General features: G+C 40.2%; 1 pseudogene; it reads right to left on the bottom strand.

Moving 5' to 3' along the window:
- Nucleotides 1–9,624: 9,624 nt before the first annotated feature.
- Nucleotides 9,625–13,058, bottom strand: LOC146389085 (dynein axonemal heavy chain 6-like; annotated as a pseudogene).
- Nucleotides 13,059–15,778: the final 2,720 nt, after the last annotated feature.

The raw sequence follows: 15,778 nt of genomic DNA, 5'->3' as shown, positions 1-15,778 counted from the left end.
TTTGTTGAGAAGTGAGGATGGGTGGCAGGAGTCCATCCAAGGACTGAGGCTGATGCAAAAGCACTACATCTCCTACTACTTCTATTGTTGTTAACACATTGGTCTTACATATGAAAGATCGCCAATTCAAGAAAAGCTAATATACTCCTAGTGCTGGCCCTGAGCCCAGATAAACGGGAGGGGGAGGAAGGGCATCCTATGTGCCAAATCAAACATGTGGGTCCATCCACATTGGCAACCACATAAATGTATTACTACTATTATTGTACAAAGAAGCTCCTGGTTAATTTCAGATGTCTAAAGTCAACTTTTACAGGGTCAGACAAGGCCAAGTGTTGTTGACTTTGTCTTAGGATGTAATGCTGAAACTTTAGTACTTGTATCCACTTGTAAACAAGTTTACCTGTAATGTGAAGTTATCTGGTGCACTAATTAGCAATATGTTGGCATATTTTACTAGCAACAGCTTATTTATTCATTGTTAGCTGCTGCATTTCATTAAAAAAAAAAAATTCCAGCAGTGGCTGTCCAGCGTCTCTGCTGAAAGCCCTGCTGATTTTTTTATTGTACTATTCAGATTACCTCAAAGCACCACTGGATGGCTCTAGTTGACAAATAGCCATAGAGAACAGCTTGTTGCCCAACTGGCAACGCCACAGCCTACAATCCACGCTGCATGACTGCTCTAATACAAAATGTATCCAATAAGACATGCTTTCTAAGTAATGAACACACATATTTTAAAATAGCAGGATAATGGTAGCTCAATTCTTTATATATAGCCTGTTGACTTTTGATCCAGCCTTTGGGAATGTGTACAGATATTCCTCTGTTTTTGTTTTGCTAAAGAGTGGGAATGTCATGATTGTTTCTAGTCGTTCATAAGCAGGTGAAGTCTCCTTCTGGTATCATTACCATGCTGTCACTCACGTACACCCTCTCCTTGGTACTCTGAAATTCACCCAGTCCCTTCCCGTCTCCTTCCTGCATTCTTAGTCATCGTCACAAATCAAACCTAAGTGACCAATCACAGTGAAACTCTGCCACTGCTTCCTGTTTGCTTTGGCAAACTCAGTGAGTTACTGTGTAATAAGTCCACCGTGATACTTGAACACCTGCGACGAGATGAAACGTCTGTCAAACATCCGGTCCTTCCCATCCAAAACCAGTCTGGTCACAACACCGCCTTACATCTGGCTTTACCATATTTGCTTGACCAGAGTTCCTGTTTTTATAGATGGGTTTCTGCCCATAGGAATGCACATGTTTGCTCATTCCCTTCCCCTGGCTTCTCTTAAAATAACTTATATCTCAATCATATTAAATCCTGTTATCTCAGTTTTTCATGGTTTTGTTTTGTTTATGTATTTTGTAAAGCATCATGTCACTGGTTTCCATCACTGTTTACCTTATTCCCCGGCCGCCCACAGTGATCTGTATCTCCAGTCCCACACACCCTTCAGTGGAGTCCTATAAGAGCACTTGTGTTTTAACTTCAAAGGAAGAAGAAGACAAAAAAGACAGGACTGGGGGTCTCAAGTTGAGCAACCCTGGGCTGGATTAAGACACCTGGGAGGAAGTGCAGTCCATGACTTGAGGGGGGTTCAGTGGAGAAGTTAGTCACCCACCGAAGGCTCGTTCAGGGCTGACTAATGCTTAAGTGGCAGGAGGTGTGGTAGGGGCTCTGGCAAAGCAAGGCTCAAACAGAGGCTGACTATTTTTGGCCAGCTGCTCTTCCTCCATGCTAATTCCTCTTTTCACCCGTTCTCTCTTTCCTTATTCCCCAGATGTGTTTCCTTCCTGAAAGTCAAAAGGCTTTACTTCTCTTCTTTTCCAACCCTCCACTGACGCACTTGCTTCCCTCTGGGGGGAACTGGGAGGGTGGAGGTGGGAGGACCAGCAGCTAAGATTGAGTAATTATTTCTTTTTTTGAAGTTTGTGGTTTTGTTGTTTGGAAAAAAAAATGAGGATAGTTCCTCTTTTAAAAAAAAAGAAAAAGAAAAAAAGTCTTAAAGTGCAATGATTAAACAATTTACGACGTTGCTAAGACAGTTATCTCAATTTCTTATGAATTGCAGATCGAAACAACAGTTGTTTCATATTTCCGCTGTCAGTTATTGCTTATTGTTTGATGGTTTGATCTTTTGCCTGTTTCGTTCAGAATGATGTATACGTGTGTGTGTGTGTGGGGAGAGTTTGCACGAGAAGGTTATTTTCCAAATTCAACTGACAACATGTCCAACTTAATTTAGCACTGCAAATCAAGCGCCAGTGCTCAAAACACAGAGTGGACAATGTGTATGGAAAAGTTTATCTTGATATTAAATCGTTAAAATGCAAATATGAGAAAAAAATATATTAATATTCAGGTTAACAAAATACACATTTCTAGAGCCCCTAAACCTACTCTGTTCAGCAGTTCTCTACAATAGCACATTTATCACCAAATCAGCAGCAGAACATAATTAAATTGTGTATAGGAAATTTATTGTTGCATAGCAGCAGAAACAGATGCATGTCTGAGACATTTATGGGTGTGACCCCCAACAAATCAACACCAGGACCCTGCTAGTAGTAAACAACCCGCTAAGGAGTCTAATCAGCCAATTGACAATCAACAATGAAAAAACAGGAACAAAAATATACATCATAATGAAATATATGGCACATCTCTGTCATAACAAAAAATATGGTCAAATAGTTTATCACCTGCAAATAATAAGTTGTTACAGTTAAGTCTTAGAACAGGAATCGCTATAGTAGTAAAAATATATTTTTGTCATGTGAAGAAATATTGTTTTGTCTCATTAATGCAACTATTCCTCAGAGATTTTGGTCCATATTAACACGTAGCATAACATAGCTGGTGCTGAGTTTTGGCTGCATATGTATGAATCTCCTGTTTCATCAAATCTCAAAGACGCTCTACTGGATCGAGATCTGGCGATTGTTCAAGAAACCAGTTTGAGATAATTGAGACTCATCAGACCAGACAACATTTTTGCAATCTTCTATTGTTCAATTTTACTGCAACTGTGCAAATCATAGTCTCGGTTTCCTTTTTTTTAGCTGACAAGAGTGGCATCAGATGTGGTCTTCTGCTGCTGTAGCCCATGTGTTTCAAGGCTTGATGTATTGTGGTTTTAGAGATGCTTCTGCATGGACTGGTTTTAATGAGGGTTGTTTAAGTTACTGTTGCCTTCCTATCTGGCCATTCTCCTCTGATCTCTGGCACCAATAATGCATTTTCACCCAGAGACCAGTTGCTCAGAGGATATTTTCTCTTTTTCAGACCATTCTCTATAAACCCTGGAGATGGTTGTGTGGGAAAATCCCAGCAGATCAGCAGTTATTTTGAAATACTCAGATCAGACCACCTAGAGAACAACAGCCATGCCATACTCAAAGTCACTTAAATGACATTTCTTTCCCATTCAGATGCTCACTTTTAACTTCATCAGGATGCCACATTGCGTTGCTGGAAAGTGATTGGATGATTACACATTTATGCTAATGAGTAGTTGAACAAAGTGGCTCCATAAGGAGTACACCCTTCTGTAAACACCCCCCCCAACAAAAGCCCCAGCAACAGTTCTTTAATTAATCCCCCAGAGTAGTCCCAATACTCTCCTCATATCAAATAGATTGTGTATCTGACAGGCCTTTTTTTTTCAAGAAATTCTTCTTCCTCTTTCCCCAATTAATAACAACCTTACAGGCTTAGTGCCGATGACTCATTGACGGTAAACCCCATGTCCAGCTGAAATAATGGACATCTTTCTGATGGTTTTGTTATGTTCAGAAATGCTAAGGAATATCGAAGCCAAAACAATTTTTGACAGTTTTTTGACAGCTGAGATTAAAATACTCATCATGTAAAATAAACAAAAGGGTGTACTATACTGAGATTGTAATTCAAATATTTGTGGAAAAGCTGCATTTCATTTAATTCACTTACATTCAATTTTACTTGTGTCAAGGTGCTTCAAATGTAAGGAGAAATCCTTATATATAAGGAGAAAACATTAGGGAGAAAACCTCCAAAATCAGATGACCCCCCTACGAGTAAGCGCTTGGCAACAATGGGAAGGAAAAACTCCCTTTTAACAGGAAGAAACCTCTGACAGAACCAGGCTCAGGAAGGGGTCAGCCATCTGCTGTGACTAGTCTGGGGTAACTGGAGGGAGGCAGGACAAAAGACACACTGTTGAAGAAAGCCAAAGAGTATTGATAACTAATGATTAATTGCAGAGTGGTGTATAAACACAGAGAGTGAAAAAGGTGAGTGAAGAAGAAAAACTCTGTGCATCATGGGAAACCCCCCAGCAGCCCCGGTCTATTGCATTGCAACCAAAGTGAGGGTTCATGGTCACGCCCCAACTACAAGCTTTATCCAAAAGATAAGTTTTAAGCCTAAACTTAAAAGCAGAGAGGATGTCTGTCTCCTAAATTCAAACTGGAAGCTGGTTGTACAGAATTGTGGCCTGAAAGCATAAGGCTTTATCTCCCATTCTAGTTTTCCTCTTTATTGATGTGATATGCCGCATCTAAGATAATATAGGGTCTGATTATTCAAGACCTTGTACATAAGGAAAAAAATGTAAAATTACAACTGGAAGTGTCACATGTGTTGTAAATCATAAAGTGAAGGCAAATATAAGGACCTAACATTGGGATACACTTCCATGTCATACATTAGCCATTAAGTTACTGATAAATTGTGAACACCCATGCCTACATGAGAACACGTTGTATGGTGTGTGGCGAGACAAAGAAAACTGCTGCACCTTTAAATCGGAGAATGCCAGCAATTTGCGGCTGTGCCCAGGCATTTAGAGCAGGAATGTGTTGGAATGTGTTGGCAGCACTTGATTTCCCCTGCAGCTTTTCCAGGTGCTACATGGAGAGGAAAACAACAAAACCACGGAACACAGATGGACAGGCCTCGGATATAACAGAGGGTGTGCAGAGTTTGACTAGAAAAGCCCCTCTCTAGACATGAGGTCACCCATATAGGTACGTGCTGCCAGAACATGTAAAACTGGAGGAGAGAGAGAGAAGGAAAAAATAGAGATTTATATCCCTCCCTGCTTTATCAGCTGTCTCCTCCCTCGGTCTTTAACCACAGATTTATGTCTTTGGTAAAGGCAGCCACTCAATAATAGACTCGCCTCAGGAGCACGGTAGGGAGTGTAAATTTCAAAACACTTGCATGGGAATAAACTCTGGCTGTTGAACCATTAAAATGTGTCTGCTTTGATAAGCCACTCTTGAAATAACACATTTCTCCAAAATACACAGCTTGTCAGCTCAGCTCTCAGGTGATTGAGTGATTGTTATGCTGGTGCCGCTTAAAAGCAGCTAATTTTCACTCATGTTATGCAACAGCCTCTAAAATGACCTCCACACTTGAATGTTAACATGACTCATTACAACTGCAGGGACTGCAACCCCACTCTGTTCTTTTCAAGTTTGCCCCACTGTAAATGTCAAGCTAGAGTCCGAGGAGGAGGAGGAGGCATCAGCAGTGGTGTGGTAGCAGAGACCCTTCGCAGTCCTGCACTGTATCTGTAAAACAGGTGTGCTCTGCTTGCTTTTGCTCTGCCTGTGCTATTAATTTTTGATTTACTCCCTTCTTGTGTTTCTGAAAAGTCCCTCTCTCAGTCTCGCTTTCTGTTTCCAAGCCTCACCCTCTCCCTCACACACACATACACACGCACACACGAACAGGCAGCACATGGCCAGCGTGAGTGAGTCATAGTGGACTGGCAACAAGTGCCTCCTCACAGGGAGAGTCCCTCCATGTGTCCCTGTGATTAGGGCCAATCCCCTGGAGGGGATCAGGTGCGCAGCTCCTCCTGGGCAACGTGAGACCTGGTTCCATTGTTTGCAAGTTCACAATGCACTTGAAGGATGAGACAGCAACTTGCACTCCATCGAAACCAGCAGAAACGGATAGTGGGTTAGTGGGTTCTTAAAATCTGTGTCTAGCACTAGTATTAGCACACACTAAAACATACTGGGTGCAGTTGTGGACCTCCAGCTCTGTGAGCTCACAGACATAGACAGATGTTGATATTCTCACTATTACAATGAAAATGTTCCGTGGCTTTAGCAGGTGTGATCTTTACCCCAGTGGCAACCTGAAAAATGAAGCCATTGCAAAAGTGCCAAACACCTTCCCTCCTCTTCCTCCTTCTCCTTTAAAGTCCCCATAAACCACCACATTAAAATACCCAACTTCAACTTTGTAACTTGTGTGTTTTAAAAACCAAACGTTGATTTAGCCTCTGTAGATAATTTCCCCTATAATAAAAATATAAGGGGATTTTTTAAGCACTTGTTTGGTTTTTACTAAAGGATGACAGCCTGAGTGATAAACACCAGCAGCTGTAGCTAGCTGCTGTCTATTAAGCCTTACCTTGCTACATTATTTGTATCACACTATTTGTTGCATTGTGTGTTTTTTAATGATATGATTTGATAAATAATAGATAATATGGCCTGGCGTATAGTAAATAAGATGTGGTTGTCTAGATTTGGTTTGAAAATGTAGTTTTTGCTTACACTTGCACTAATTTGCAAGTCTCTAGTCTCTGAAGACACATAAATATATTTATGAATACAGCTTACTAACCAAGGCTTCAGCTCTTCTGCATATGATCTGTTCTTGCACCAGAAAACCAACATTGCATTGGCCAAAATGCTAACACTGTTGTGAATCAGCAACTATAATTTGCTAATTTGTAGCATTAGCATGCTAATATCTGCTAGTTAGAACCATAGACAGTATAAAAGCGGGATCTGACTGTAAAACTTATGACTTGTGAGTCAGAAGTCCTTCAAGTGTTTTGATACTTTAGAATAGCCAAAATGTATAAAATGGAAGGTCAGAAAGGCAATAAAAAAAAAAAAAATCAATCTGTCTAGGCAGAAGTGTTAAAGCTAGGAAGGTACCAAAGTCATTAGGGTTCATCCTCTGGGGAACACAAATGGCAATACACCATTTCCTGGGAATTTCATTCATTCATAGTACTAGCATGGATAAAAATAAACGACCGTATAGTCTGAGTTTGGTTTTGAGCTGTGTTGGAAATATACACTTGTAGCTGTGATGAGTCCCTGTTGTTGTATTTGTCAAAGTCTGTGTTGCATTACTGTTTCAATTACAGACGACAGCTGCTTTGCTCACTTTTAAACATCAGCTGTTCTTATACATATATATATATATACATATATTTTTAGGCCAGCAAATTTGCACGTCTATTTCACTGCTTACAAGGACCAACATCACATTGCTGTCATCAGATGTGTTCTATATAAAAACAGCTATTATTCCATCTTGGAGTGTGGCTAAAAGGAGTTTGAATACGGTGTTATTTTGCGGTCGTAAGTGCAATAATAACCATCCTGGACTAATAACAGGTTAGAGGAACACTTCTTAAGCCTGCTCCTCCCATCACATGATCACAAACCTGCCAACACACCTCGTATACCCACGATGAACTGTAACAATAGCAGAACGTGCAGTACTCTTCACCTCTTTGACACCAGCCAAGCCTTTCCTACACCCTGTTTGCTTTTTACAAACATAATTCACACACCCTTTAGCAAAATAGTGTGTCCTACAGGGATGCTGCGTGTGGACTCGGTGGAGCGGTCATGCAGGTGGAGGCTGTCTGGACTGACATTGGAAGGGTGTGTGGTTAACAAGACTGCGCCTGCTACAAGTCCTGTTATGCCAGTAAAGCTGACAATCAGTGTCAATAATCCAGAGAATTAGAGAAGTTATTGCCAAGGTAGTCAGGTTTATTTGTGTTTGGATCGAGTGCTTTGCAAGATCAGGATTTAAGGTCTGGCTTGCATTTTTTTTAATTTCCTTAAATAAAATGAAAACAGAAAAACGCTCACACACCCTCACGTGCACCAAAAGTTGTTTCTCCTCTCCATCATTTCCTGAAAAAAATAAAACAGAATGAATGCAATTTTAGTTTAAGTGACAGCACAATTGACTGAATTTAATGCTCAAATCAAGTGGTGATCCTTCAATTTGCAGACTGCTTAGTTGCAGATCAAGTTGTGCACTCCACTTGCAGTACAGACAGCAGGAACAACAAATGTTTTAAATTGCATGTTAGCACCGTTTTAGTATTGACCACAATAAATAAGAACCTATCAACTTTATTAGCACTGATCTCAAAAACCACGATTCTTGACCTTTTGCTGGGTGTGAGACAAGATCCTAATGGGTTGTGACTGCACGCCAAAAATGTCAACCACACCTTCGACCTTGCACAACTTCCCTATTCTTCTGCTGCACACACTCCCAGCAAACACGCCCAAACGATCCTCACCCTTCTGTCCCTCACTCTGTGTTCTGCAGCCAGCCTAACTTAATTGATGCCCTGCCCTGCCAGCCTAAATTACACAGCCGGCCTTCGAGGGCAGAGAGATAGAGGTTGTCAACAAGTGCGGCTTGAGTGAAGCCCTGGCTCCTCACCCACAGTGACAATTTACTTGACTCAGCATCATGCAGGCGATGTTTACTGGACCTGTCCACCACAATCAACACTGCTGCGTACGGGCTGACTGTAACTCCACCGTAAACCTCATCACTGCTGAGAGAGACAGAGAACTGGGGGAGGGGGGAGCAGAGAAGAAGGGAAGCTTATCCCCCAAGCTTTGTCCTTCCTCCTCCACATCAGAGCGGATTCAGTCATACAAGCAAGGCAACAAATTAGGCTGCACACATGCACAGACATGCACGGCACAAGCATCCACATAAATTACCCAGATGAAAATGTTAAATTGAAAGCAGCGTAATTTTCAGCACTTGGTGCCGGCACCTGATATACAGCAAATCAAATTAAAATTCAATATTCGATTACAGACGAAGGAAAAAGTGCTTTCTTGGTAACACTGTCTTGTACTACCTGTTTGTTTAGTACTGAAGTCTCAGTGGTTGGTCATAAAATCTGTCTTTGCAAAGATTTAAGTGCAAAGGTGTAAGAGGTGTTAAAGAGGTGAAAATTCAGCTGGATCTTTAGCCCAGCTCATGGAAACATATGGGCAAGATATTAGAAGTTACAGCATTACAGCTGAATTACAAACACAATTAAAGCCCTCGCACCCTGGCGTGTCGAGCCACGCCCAACACCTACACCCAGCAAATCTGATCTGATGTCACACTGATGCTTAAGCACATGTAGCTAACTGTGTCTTGCCTTTTACACGAATAGATTATCTTTGTTTTCTCTGAAATCAAGTAACATTGGAGTGACTTTGACTCATATTTGGGTATAAAATGAGGGATAGAATATTAAATAGAGAGATATGTGAATGTAATTTTTATTGTAGTACTTTTACTGAGATATAATATCTGTATAAATATTTATATGTAATCCATATACCTTTGAGATGTGGTCTCCACTGAAGCCTCTTCTGAAGCTTGTCCTGAAACCTAAAAGTTATTTATTGTGTTAGATGTTTTTTTGTTTGTTTTTTTTTCCTAAGGAGTTTGCATTTTAATAACTCTAGTTGCAATTTAATGATGAGCCGATAAATATGATTTTGGACCTCTAATCAATCTGTAACTTTTATTAGGTGTTAGGATGTGTTGTGTATTCAGTCAGTAGTACCCTTATCCTCTTTGCCGTATGAAAAACTGAGCTCCTCTAAACCAGCTATGGTAAGTTTATCCACATTGAGGGAAGTCCCCACCAAAGACTCCAAGGTCTTCCAATGTTTTGGTTTCAGACATGGGTAATGAAGATCAGCGATCACAGGCAGCTAAAGAAAGAACACATAAATACCACTTGGGCAGTCACAAAAATAATGAATTACTTTCAGGTAATAATTTTAAAAAGAGACTGCTGACAACATTATCTATGCCACAAAAAATATCAGATATTTCATAACACTTTTTTCTACCCACTCTGTGCATCATCACGTGCACCTTGTTCTTCAGACAGGGAACTATGTTGTTACGTGGCAGGCCCTTCTCAAGCTGGTTGTAATACTTGCTGCATTTGTTGACTTGTGCACTAAACTGCTCCATGTCCAGTTGCTGAAGTGTGCTCTAGCGATGGGTAAAATGAAAGTACACAGTAGAGTTGATGACATTCATACATATTTCTGTAGTTTATAGTATGGATATACTTGCTATACAGTGGAGGAAATAATAATTTAATTCCCTGTTGAATTTGTAAATTGGCTCACTTACAAAGAGATGAACAGTCTCTTGTTTTTATGGTAGTTTCATTTTAATGGAGAGAGACAGAATATCATCCAAATATCCATGAAATGTTTTTTTCTTGTAATTGGTTGACAGGTTTGCACACAGGAGAGAATTTGGCTCACTTCTCTTTACAGAAACTCTCTAATCCTCTAGAGATTTAGAGGTTTCTTGACTGTTGCATGAGAACTAAAAGTTTCAGGTCCTTCCATAAAGTTTCTATTGGGATTAAGGTTTGGAGGCTGGATAGGCCACTCAGTAAACTTAATGTGCTTCCTATTTAGCCACTCCATTGTTGCCTTGGCGGTATGTTTTGGGTCATTGTCATGGTGGATGATCCATCCACAGTGTTGTTCAGTGTTATGGCTGAGGGAAAAAGATTCCAGAGATTTTGTGTAAATGCCCCTGTCCTTGGCATCTCAATGCGGTGATGTCATCTTGTCTTTACAGAAAAACAGCCCAAAGCTTAATGTTTCTACCTGGGGTTGGTGTTCTTTGGGTCATACTCAGAATTTCACTTCCTCCAAACATGGCAGGTCGAGTTAATGCCAGTGCTTGATGTTACTTTTATCTGACCACAACAATTTCTTCCAGGTCTTCTCTGAATTATTTATATGTTCAGAGACAAGCTTAAGACCTTCTTGATCAGGGGGACCTGCAAGATTTCTATCCGTTATGGTGTAGTGTGTTACCAGTGCTGTTCTTGGTGACGGTGGTCCCATCTGCCTTCAGATCATTAGTAAACTCCTCCCATGTAGTTTTGGGATAATAGCTTTCTCATGATCATCATCACTCCATGAGGCAAGAGCTCTCATGGAGCTCCACACATGGTCATTTGATATTTCTTCCATCTTCTCACCAAGCTTCTTCCAGTCTTGTGCAGGTCTACAGTCTTTTCCCTGATCTCCCTTGATAGCTGCAGTGGTGATGGAGAGGTTTGAATGGAAGAAATTGATTCTGTGGACAGGTGGGCTTTATGCACATTACGAGTTGAGATTAGGAGTATCTGTGATTGATTGCAATCTTAGTGGACACAGTCAATCAATAGAAACCAGTAGTTTGGCTGGGTTGTAGGGGATCAAATATTTATTTCACCAAATGGCATGCAAATCGAATTGCAATTTTTGATATTTAATTCTGTCTCTCAATTAAATGAAAGTACCATAAAAATTTTTAGACTGATAATTCCTTTGTAAGTGAGGAAATGTAGAAATTTAGCAGGTGGGTGAAATAATCGCTTTCACCGCTGTAGGTACAGAATTCAATGTTTGCACCTCACCTGCTGCCATCCGTTCTGTAAAAGGTCCCATTGCACCAGATCCTGAAGCAATGGGACCTGAGCAACTGCCTTAGCTTTAACATTGCCGTTCGCTCCTCCAATGACTCGGATGTGATTCCCCCCGATTGTGGCTCAAGAGTTGGGAGTTTGCCTTGTAATCGGAAGGTTGCCGGTTCGAGCCCCGGCTTGGACAGTCTTGGTCGTTGTGTCCTTGGGCAAGACACTTCACCGGTTGCCTACTGGTGGTGGTCAGAGGGCCCGGTGGCGCCAGTGTTCGGCAGCCTCGCCTCTGTCGGTGCGCCCCAGGGTGGCTGTGGCTACAATGTAGCCATCACCAATGTGTGTGTGAATGGGTGGATGACTGAGTGTATAAAGCGCTTTGGGGTCCTTAGGGACTAGTAAAGCGCTATACAAATACAGGCCATTTACCATTTATTAATTAAAAACAGGATGTGAGAGTAGGTTGGTCATTGAAACTTTTATGGCTTGATCTAGTTTCTATGAAATATGTTTACATTGAAAGAATTAGAGTACTTTGAGTTTCTTCTGGTAGGATGTGCAGGAGGAAACTTTGGCCTGTAGCTTTTCTATGGAAATCTGGATCTCCCCCAACAGCAGATGCACTTGTGATGAATCAGCACTGATGTCAAGAATTTGTGGATCCTGCACATTAAAATGCACAAGCTTTTAATTATACCAAATGTAGTTTTTAATTATGCATTAGTTAAAATTACTAAATAGAAAAAGAACAACAAAATTAAAAATAAAACAATCATCTTCTCATACCTGCAATTTAAACCGGATTTCCATGTTCTCCTGTTTGAGTTCCTTTATATCCTTCTTCAGGGAGCTGCAAAACCTTTTCATAGTAGCATCCCATTCTTCCGCTTCCTTTCACATGATATCATCTAACGAGTCATCACAGAGTTTAAGCATGGCAAGATTTTCTGGTGGTGTGGGGACTAAGTGCACGTTGATCAGATCGTACATTTTGGATACTGATTTCAGCTCTTTGTTAGCAAAACGAGAAATGGAAATATGGAGTCGAGTAAATCAGAAAAAGAAAGCTGAGAAAAAAGAAAACAAGCTGCTGTGTTTTGTTGGTTTATCACATTTAATTATTAAACAGGAACATCTCACCGTCTCCTCAATCTCATCCAGAAATGTGAGAAAGTCAGCCAGCTGAGCTGTAGTAGAGGGACTGATCTGTCCTTCAACTTTGGTCTCATGAACTTCAGTGATTATGGCCTCACCTTTCCTCTTAGCGAGTTGGGTGAGTGTGTGACTGATGACCTTAAATCACATTTTATGGTCAAAAACTTTCCAAATTTCCAAAAACAATCCACAGTAAAATGTAGGAAAAAAAACAACAAAAAACAAAACAATAATGACAAAAAATGGAATAAGTAATAAGTTAATAAGCACTGCATCCAAATCCAAACTTTCATTCTCCTTATAGATTCTCAGAAAGTGCTCAAACATGTGTGAGTACACGTTTGCTGCAGCAAATACAATCTGGAATGGCTTTTGAAGGAGAAAAATACATCAGGGCAATTCAAAGCTGTCAGGCATCTAAGGAAAACAATGCAGTAAAACCACCTGGATGCTTTGCTTGATACTTTGCAGGTAGACGTCATTTTTTAGGTTGACTTTCAAAGAGGGTGTGTTTTTATATTTATTGCCTATTTATATGTGCCTTCCAGACACATATAAAAACATACAAATATACAAATAAAATCCCATGTTAATTTCAAATTAAAATTCAACATAACCAGAATAGTTCAATCATATCCAAAAATCTGACAATTTTTCAATGCATCTGAAAATAGAAATACAAAACACAAATTTTTTTATAGTGACTCCATGGCCAAAGTTATCTTATTGGCACAAACATTTTTGTGCCAGACATCGAAGGGTTTCCATAGTCTGTAGCGTGCAAAGAAGGGGATGCATAGCAACTTGCACTGGATATTTTCCCACTGCTTCACAGTTAGAAATACTGCATCATCATCACACTGCAAAATCACAGCTTGACTATCGAGGTCAGTACTGATGTACTCGTGAAGTTGACATTTGAAGGTAGGGTCCCGCTGTATGGGAAACAGCCATCTGGGGAGAGGAGGGGTTGACATCACATCCTTTAAGGGCTGAGAAAGGAAGGGAGAACGTTAAAGTTATAGTGGCAATTATGACAGAAATTTGCTTTAGACATACTTGGAACTACCTTATCACTGTAGACTATATATATTGTTTACTGATGCACTACAGCACTATATTCTTTTTTATTGTAAAATAAATACCATGATCACAAAATTTCAAAGATCTGGTTACAAATTCCTCAAATTCTTTCTAGCAGCCTCTTTTTTTCAAAGTATGACACACTAGTTACTTTAAATAACTTTAACTTATAAATGCCAGACTAGAGTACACAATTTTTAATGGCAAGCTTTTCTAAAATCATACCTCATCTCATACCTGTTGGTCACCGACATTTTTAGTGGATGGCAGAGGAGGTAGGTGGATAGCTTCATGGTGCCGTTGCTTCAGATCTTTGCTTTGAATGACTGCTCACAGGCTTTCAGGCTTTGGAGACTTGGTTTCTTTGGTTTTACAAGTCTCTTTGGCACTGCCTACATTAAAGGCAAGCAAAGACCAAACTGGTTTTATTCAGCAAAGACAAACTTTTGAGAATATAAGAAGATCACTACATGCACTAGAACAAACAGCTAGGGACAAAATCAAGGCTATGATTGTGGGATTAGATGCTGAGAAGGCTTTCGACTCAGTTAGATGGTTATTTCTTTACAAAGCACTGGAAAAATTTGGTTTCAAGCCCAATTTTATAATTTTAATAAAGACTCTGTACAACAAGACAAGGGCCTGCATAAAGATAAATGTGGATCTTTCGGATTCTTTCATCCTGGAGAGGGCTGCCCGATCTCTCCCTTCCTTCCTTTTTGCCCTATATTGAACCTCTCGGTCAATTAATACGACAGTGTGAAGCTTTTAAAGGCATCACGGTGGCGGGCGGGAAACAAAAAGTGGCAATGTTTGCAGATATAGCATGAAACCTAAATATATAAAATGAAACTTGCATATATAAAATGAAACTTGCATATATAAAATGAAACTTGCATATTTGTTAATAATTTCACCTCCTCACTACGTACGACTCTGGATACTGTAGCTCCAGTGAAAACTAAGGTCTCTAATCAGAAGTACCTGACTCCGTGGTATAATTCTCAAACACGTACCCTAAAGCAGATGACTCGTAATCTGGAGAGGAAATGGCGTGTCACAAATTTAGAGGATCATCATTTAGCCTGGAGAAATAGTTTGCTGCTTTATAAGAAAGCCCTCCGCAAAGCCAGAACATCTTATTATTCATCACTGATTGAAGAAAATAAGAACAACCCCAGGTTTCTCTTCAGCACTGTAGCCAGGCTGACAAAGAGTCAGAGCTCTGTTGAGCCAACCATCCCTTTAACGTTAACTAGTAATGACTTCATGAACTTCTTCACAAATAAAATTTTTATCATTAGAGAAAAAATTACCAGTAATCATCCCACAGATGTAATATTATCTACAGCTACTCTTAGTACCATTGATGTTAAGTTAGACTCTTTTTCTCCAATTGATCTTTCTGAGTTAACTTCAATAATTACTTCCTCCAAACCATCAACGTGTCTTTTAGACCCCATTCCTACAAAACTGCTCAAAGAAGTCCTGCCATTGATTAATTCTTCGATCTTAAATATGATCAACCTATCTCTAATGGTCGGCTATGTACCACAGGCCTTCAAGCTGGCTGTGGTTAAACCTTTACTCAAAAAGCCATCTCTAGACCCAGCAGTCTTAGCTAATTATAGGCCAATCTCCAACCTTCCTTTCCTATCAAAAATCCTTGAAAGAGTAGTTGTCAAACAGCTAACAGATCATCTGCAGAGGAATGGTTTATTTGAAGAGTTTCAGTCAGGTTTCAGAGCTCATCACAGCACAGAAACAGCTTTAGTGAAGGTTACAAATGATCTTCTTATGGCCTCTGACAGTGGACTCATCTCTGTGCTTGTCCTGCTAGACCTCAGTGCAGCGTTCGATACTGTTGACCATAATATCCTATTAGAGCGATTAGAACATGCTGTAGGTATTACAGGTACTGCACTGCAGTGGTTTGTATCATATCTATCTAATAGACTCCAATTTGTGCATGTAAATGGAGAGTCCTCTTCACACACTGAGGTTAATTATGGAGTTCCACAGGGTTC

Source organism: Perissodus microlepis, chromosome 4 (assembly GCF_051167445.1).
Source record: "Perissodus microlepis isolate ML-2025 ecotype Zambia chromosome 4, ASM5116744v1, whole genome shotgun sequence".
NCBI classification, from domain to species: domain Eukaryota; kingdom Metazoa; phylum Chordata; class Actinopteri; order Cichliformes; family Cichlidae; genus Perissodus; species Perissodus microlepis.
This window is presented reverse-complemented; position numbering and strand designations above follow the sequence as displayed.